The sequence below is a fragment of the Lampetra planeri genome, unplaced genomic scaffold (genome assembly GCF_965212315.1).
Source record: "Lampetra planeri unplaced genomic scaffold, kcLamPlan1.2.h2 scaffold_1450, whole genome shotgun sequence".
In the NCBI taxonomy this organism is placed as follows: domain Eukaryota; kingdom Metazoa; phylum Chordata; class Hyperoartia; order Petromyzontiformes; family Petromyzontidae; genus Lampetra; species Lampetra planeri.
Genome location: NW_027614173.1, coordinates 7,501 through 15,393, shown reverse-complemented (window position 1 = coordinate 15,393; position 7,893 = coordinate 7,501). Strand labels below are relative to the sequence as shown.

General features: G+C 51.5%; 1 long non-coding RNA gene across 1 annotated transcript in view; it reads right to left on the bottom strand.

The window, feature by feature from the left end:
• Positions 1 to 236: 236 nt before the first annotated feature.
• The window catches only part of LOC144739370 (uncharacterized), an 8,308-nt gene continuing 651 nt past the window's right edge, over positions 237 to 7,893 (bottom strand). The window contains exons 2-4 of the long non-coding RNA XR_013589418.1: positions 5,522 to 5,636; positions 3,058 to 3,159; positions 237 to 394 (exon numbers count right to left, since the gene is read on the bottom strand). This is a non-coding gene — a long non-coding RNA (uncharacterized LOC144739370). The remainder of the gene's footprint in view (positions 395 to 3,057; positions 3,160 to 5,521; positions 5,637 to 7,893) is intronic.

Here is a 7,893-nt window from a genome sequence, read left to right as displayed (position 1 = left end):
ACTGAGCGAGTGACTGAGCGAGCGAGCGAGTGACTGAGTGAGTGAGTGAGTGACTGAGTGAGTGAGTGACTCACCCTGTGGTTGAACACACAGAACGAGTCTAGTGTGTGCAGGTTCTGCTCTAAGAGGCCTGTCCCCGCTGAGTAGAGTCTGTGACTGAGTGAGTGAGTGACTGAGTGAGTGACTGAGCGAGTGACTGAGCGAGCGAGCGAGTGACTGAGTGAGTGAGTGACTGAGTGAGTGAGTGAGTCACCCTGTGGTTGAACACACAGAACGAGTCTAGTGTGTGCAGGTTCTGCTCTAAGAGGCCTGTCCCCGCTGAGTAGAGGGAGGCTTCATCTAGCTGAAGAACCGCCACCGCCACCCAGAACAGCGCCCGGTGCATCGGCGAGTCCTGGGGTCACCACAACCACCACCACCACCATGACCACCATCACCATCACCATCACCACAACAATCACCACAACCATTACCACAACCATCACCATGACCACCATCACCATCACCACCACAACAATCACCAGCATCACAACGACCATCACCACAATCATCACCACCACCATCACAACCACAACCACCATCACCACCACCACCATCACCACCACCACCATCACCATGACCATCACCACCACCATGACCATCACCACCACCACCATGACCATCACCACCACCACCACCACCACCACAACCACCACCATCACAACCACAACCACCATCACCACAACAATCACCACAACCACAACCACCATCACAACCACAATCACCATCACCACAACAATCACCACAACCATCACCACAACAATCACCACAACCATCACCACCACCATGACCATCACAAGCACCACCATCACAACCACCATCACCACAACAATCACCACAACCATCACCACAACCATCACAACCACCATCACAACCACCATTACCACAACCACCACCATCACAACCACCACCATGTGTGTAGGTGTGTGTGTGTAGGTGTATGTGTGTGTGTGTAGGTGTGTGTGTGTAGGTGTAGGTGTGTGTGTGTGTGTAGGTGTGTGTGTGTAGGTGTATGTGTGTGTAGGTGTGTGTGTGTGTAGGTGTGTGTAGGTGTGTAGGTGTAGGTGTGTGTAGGTGTGTGTGTAGGTGTGTGTGTGTGTGTGTAGGTGTGTGTGTAGGTGTGTGTGTAGGTGTGTGTGTGTAGGTGTGTGTGTGTGTGTGTAGGTGTGTGTGTGTGTGTAGGTGTGTGTGTGTAGGTGGGTGTGTGTAGGTGTGTGTGTGTAGGTGTGTGTGTGTAGGTGTGTGTGTGTGTAGGTGTATGTAGGTGTGTGTGTGTGTGTAGGTGTATGTAGGTGTGTGTGTGTAGGTGTGTGTGTGTGTGTAGGTGTGTGTGTGTAGGTGCGTGTGTGTCTGTGTGTGTGTGTAGGTGTGTGTGTGTGTAAGTGTGTGTGTAGGTGTGTGTGTGTGTGTAGGTGTGTGTGTAGGTGTGTGTGTGTAGGTGTGTGTGTGTAGGTGTGTGTGTGTAGGTGTGTGTGTGTGTGTAGGTGTGTGTGTAGGTGTGTGTGTGTGTGTAGGTGTGTGTGTGTAGGTGGGTGTGTGTAGGTGTGTGTGTGTAGGTGTGTGTGTGTAGGTGTGTGTGTGTGTAGGTGTATGTAGGTGTGTGTGTGTGTGTAGGTGTATGTAGGTGTGTGTGTGTAGGTGTGTGTGTGTGTGTAGGTGTGTGTGTGTAGGTGCGTGTGTGTCTGTGTGTGTGTGTAGGTGTGTGTGTGTGTAAGTGTGTGTGTAGGTGTGTGTGTGTGTGTGTAGGTGTGTGTGTAGGTGTGTGTGTGTAGGTGTGTGTGTGTAGGTGTGTGTGTGTAGGTGTGTGTGTGTAGGTGTGTGTGTAGGTGTGTGTGTGTGTGTGTAGATGTGTGTGTGCTACTCACACGAGCCAGTAGCGGCTGCAGCCGCATCAGCGCGATGACGGTGTGTGTGTGTGTGTAGGTGTGTGTGTGTGTAGGTGTGTGTGTGTGTAGGTGTGTAGGTGTGTGTGTGTGTGTAGGTGTGTGTGTGTAGGTGTGTGTAGGTGTGTGTGTGTAGGTGTGTGTGTGTGTAGGTGTGTGTGTGTAGGTGTGTGTGTAGGTGTGTGTGTGTGTGTGTAGGTGTGTGTGTGTGTGTAGGTGTGTGTGTGTGTGTGTAGGTGTGTGTGTGTAGGTGTGTGTGTGTAGGTGTGTGTGTGTAGAGGTGTGTGTGTGTAGGTGTGTAGGTGTGTGTAGGTGTGTAGGTGTGTGTGTGTGTATGTGTGTGTGTGTGTGTAGGTGTGTAGGTGTGTGTGTAGGTGTGTGTGTAGGTGTGTGTGTGTAGGTGTGTGTGTGTATGTGTGTGTGTAGGTGTGTGTGTGTAGGTGTGTGTGTGTAGGTGTGTGTGTGTAGGTGTGTGTGTGTGTAGGTGTGTGTGTGTGTAGGTGTGTGTGTGTGTAGGTGTGTGTGTGTAGGTGTGTGTGTGTAGGTGTGTGTGTGTGTAGGTGTGTGTGTAGGTGTGTGTGTAGGTGTGTGTGTGTGTGTAGGTGTGTGTAGGTGTGTGTGTGTGTAGGTGTGTGTGTGTGTAGGTGTGTGTGTAGGTGTGTGTGTGTGTAGGTGTGTGTGTAGGTGTGTGTGTAGGTGTGTGTGTAGGTGTGTGTGTGTGTGCTACTCACACGAGCCAGTAGCGACTGTAGCCGCATCAGCGCGATGACGGTGTGTGTGTAGGTGTGTGTGTGTGTAGGTGTGTGTGTGTGTAGGTGTGTGTGTAGGTGTGTGTAGGTGTGTGTGTGTGCTACTCACACGAGCCAGTAGCGGCTGTAGCCGCATCAGCGCGATGACGGTGTGTGTGTAGGTGTGTGTGTGTGTAGGTGTGTGTGTGTAGGTGTGTGTGTGTGTGTGTGTAGGTGTGTGTGTGTGTAGGTGTGTGTGTAGGTGTGTGTAGGTGTGTGTGTGTGTGTGTGTAGGTGTGTGTGTGTGTAGGTGTGTGTGTGTAGGTGTGTGTGTGTGTGTGTGTAGGTGTGTGTGTGTGTAGGTGTGTGTGTAGGTGTGTGTAGGTGTGTGTGTGTGTGCTACTCACACGAGCCAGTAGCGGCTGTAGCCGCATCAGCGCGATGACGGTGGCCTCGATGAGAACGAGGCTGTTGTAGCTGTCAGGCCCCTTCAGCGAACTCTCTAGACCCTGCACACAGTGACACACACAGTGACACACACACAGTGACACACACAGTGATACACACACAGTGACACACACACACAGTGACACACACACAGTGACACACAGTGACACACAGTGACACACAGTGACACACACACAGTGACACACACACACACAGTGACATACACACACAGTGACACACACAGTGACACACACACAGTGACACACACACAGTGACACACAGTGACACACAGTGACACACACACAGTGACACACACACACAGTGACACACACACACAGTGACACACACAGTGACACACACAGTGACACACACACAGTGACACACACACACAGTGACACACACACACAGTGACACACACAGTGACACACACAGTGACACACAGTGACACACACAGTGGCACACACAGTGACACACACACAGTGACACACACAGTGACACACACAGTGACACACACACACACAGTGACACACACAGTGACACACACACACAGTGACACACACAGTGACACACACAGTGACACACACAATGACACACACAGTGACACACAGTGACATACACACACAGTGACACACAGTGACATACAGTGACACACACACACAGTGACACACGCACAGTGACACACACACAGTGACAGACACACACAGTGACACACACAGTGACACACACACACAGTGACACACAGTGACACACACATACACAGTGACACACACAGTGATACACACACAGTGACACACACACACAGTGACACACACACACACAGTGACACACAGTGACACACACAGTGACACACACACACAGTGACACAGTGACACACACACACAGTGACACACACACACGCAGTGACACACAGTGACACACACAGTGACACACACACACAGTGACACACAGTGACACACAGTGACACAGTGACACACACACAGTGATACACACACACACAGTGACACACACAGTGACACACACATACACAGTGACACACACAATGATACACACACACAGTGACACAGTGACACACACACACAGTGACACACAGTGACACAGTGACACACACAGTGATACACACACACACAGTGACACACACAGTGACACACACACACACACAGTGACACACACACAGTGACACACACACGGTGACACACGCATACACACACGGTGACACACGCACACACACACCTACACGCACACACACGTATACATGTTTCTCTCCCCATGTATGTCACCGTGTGTGTGCGTGTCTCCCCGTGTGTGTGTGTGTCACCGTGTGTGCGTGTGTCTCCCCGTGTGTGTGCGTGTGCCTCCCCGTGTGTGTGTGTGTGCCTCCCCGTGTGTGTGTATGTCACCATGTGTGTGTGTGTCTCCCCGTGTGTGTGCGTGTCACCGTGTGTGTGTGTGTGTGTCACCGTGTGTGTGTGTGTCACCGTGTGTGCGTGTGCCTCCCCGTGTGTGTGCGTGTGCCTCGCCATTTATGTGTGTGTGTCACCGTGTGTGCGTGTGTCTCCCCGTGTGTGTGCGTGTGAATCACCGTGTGTGTGTCACCGTGTGTGCGTGTGTCTCCCCGTGTGTGTGTGTCACCGTGTGTGCGTGTGTCTCCCCGTGTGTGTGTGAATCACCGTGTGTGTGTCACCGTGCGTGTGTGCGTGTGTGTCCGCGTGTGTGCATGTGTGTGCGTGTCTGTGTGTGTGTGTGTCACTGTGTGTGTGTGTCTGTGTGTGTGTGTCACTGTTTGTGTCTGTGTGTGCGTGTGTCTCCCCGTGTGTGTATGCGTGTGTGTCTGTGTGTGTGTCTGTGTGTGTGTGTGCGTGTCTCCCCGTGTGTGTCTCTCCGTGTGTGTGTGTGTCTGTGTGTGTGTCTGTGTCACTGTGTGTGTGTGTCACTGTGTGTCTGTGTGTGTGTGTGTATCTGTGTGTGTGTGTGTCTGTGTGTGTGTCACTGTGTGTGTGTCTGTGTGTGTGTCTGTGTGTGTCTGTGTGTGTGTGTGTCTGTGTGTGTGTCTGTGTGTGTGTGTAGGTGTGTGTGTGCGTGTGTCACCGTGTGTGTATGCGTGTGTCACCGTGTGTGTGCGTGTGTGTGTCACTGTGTGTGTGTGTGTATCTGTGTGTGTGTGTGTCTGTGTGTGTGTCACTGTGTGTGTGTCTGTGTGTGTGTCTGTTTGTGTCTGTGTGTGTGTGTGTCTGTGTGTGTGTCTGTGTGTGTGTGTAGGTGTGTGTGTGCGTGTGTCACCGTGTGTGTATGCGTGTGTCACCGTGTGTGTGCGTGTGTGTGTCACTGTGTGTGTGTGTGTGTCACTGTGTGTGTCACTGTGTGTGTGTGTCTGTGTGTGTGTCACTGTCTGTGTGTGTGTCACTGTGTGTCTGTGTGTGTCAGCACCTTGCTCTGGATGTGCAGGATCTGGCGGATGTGAGAGCTGGTCGCTCGCTTGCTGATGCAGCCAAACACGACGAGGGCACGCGGCTGTAGGGATGGGTTGTACTGGAATGCAAACCTACACACAGTGACACACACAGACACACACACAGTGACACACACAGTGACACACACAGTGACACACACAGACACACACACAGTGACACACACAGTGACACACACAGTGACACACGCACAGTGATACACACAGTGACACAAACAGTGACACACACAGTGACACACACAGTGACACACGCACAGTGATACACAGTGACACACACACAGACACACACACAGTGACACACACAGTGACACACACAGTGACACACGCACAGTGATACACACAGTGACACACACAGTGACACACAGTGACACACACAGTGACACACACAGTGACACACACACAGTGACACACACACAGTGACACACAGTGACACACACAGTGACACACACAGTGACACACACAGTGACAAACACACAGTGACACACACAGTGACACAAACAGTGACACACACACACACACACGGTGACATACACACGGTGACACACACACACAGTGACACACACAGTGACACACACAGTGACACACACACACACAGTGACACATACACAGTGACACACACAGTGACACACACACAGTGACACACACGGTGACACAAACAGTGACACACACACACGGTGACATACACACGGTGACACACACACACAGTGACACACACACAGTGACACACACAGTGACACACACAGTGACACACACACAGTGACACACACAGTGACACACACACAGTGATACACACAGTGACACAAACAGTGACACACACAGTGACACACACACAGTGACACACACACACACACGGTGACATACACACGGTGACACACACACACACACGGTGACATACACACGGTGACACACACACACAGTGACACACACAGTGACACACACAGTGACACACACACACACACAGTGACACACACAGTGACACACACAGTGACACACACACACAGTGACACACACAGTGACACATACAGTGACACACACACACACAGTGACACACACACAGTGACACACGCAGTGACACACACAGTGACACACACACAGTGACACAAACAGTGACACACACACACACACGGTGACATACACACGGTGACACACACACAGTGACACACACACAGTGACACACACAGTGACACACACGCACACAGTGACACATACACAGTGACACACACAGTGACACACACAGTGACACACACAGTGACACACACAGTGACACACACACACACACAGTGACACACACACAGTGACACACACAGTGACATACACACACACATGGTGACACACACACAGTGACACACAGTGACACACACATACACGGTGACACACACACACAAGGTGACATACACACACAAGGTGACATACACACGGTGACACACACACACACAGTGACACACACACAGTGACACACACAGTGACATACACACACACACATGGTGACACATACACACACATGGTGACACACACAGTGACACACACACAGTGACACACACACACAGTGACATACACACACACAGTGACACACACGGTGACCCACACACAGTGACACACACACCGCCACCACCACCACCACCATCATCATCATCATCACAACCACCACCACCATCACAATCTTCACAACCACCACCATCATTACAATCATCACCATCATCACCACAATCATCACAACCACCACCATCATTACAATCATCACCATCATCATCATCACCACCACAACCACCGCCACCACCACCATCATCATCACCACCACTACCACCATCAACATCATCATCACAACCACCATCATCACCATCATCACAACCACCACCACCACCACCATCATCATCACCACAACTACCACCATCATCATCATCACAACCACCATCATCACCATCATCACAACCACCACCACCACCATCATCATCACCACCACCACCACCACCATCATCATCACCACCACCACCACCACCATCATCATCATCACCACCACCACCACCACCACCATCATCATCACCACCACCACCATCACCATCACCACCATCATCATCACCACCACCACCACCACCAATCACCACCACCACCACCACCACCATCATCATCACCACCACCACCACCATCATCACCACCACCACCACCATCATCACCACCACCACCATCATCATCATCATCATCATCACCACCACCACCACCACCATCATTACCACCACCACCACCACCATCATCATCACCACCACCATCACCACCACCACCATCATTACAATCATCACCATCATCACAATCATCACAACCACCACCATCATTACAA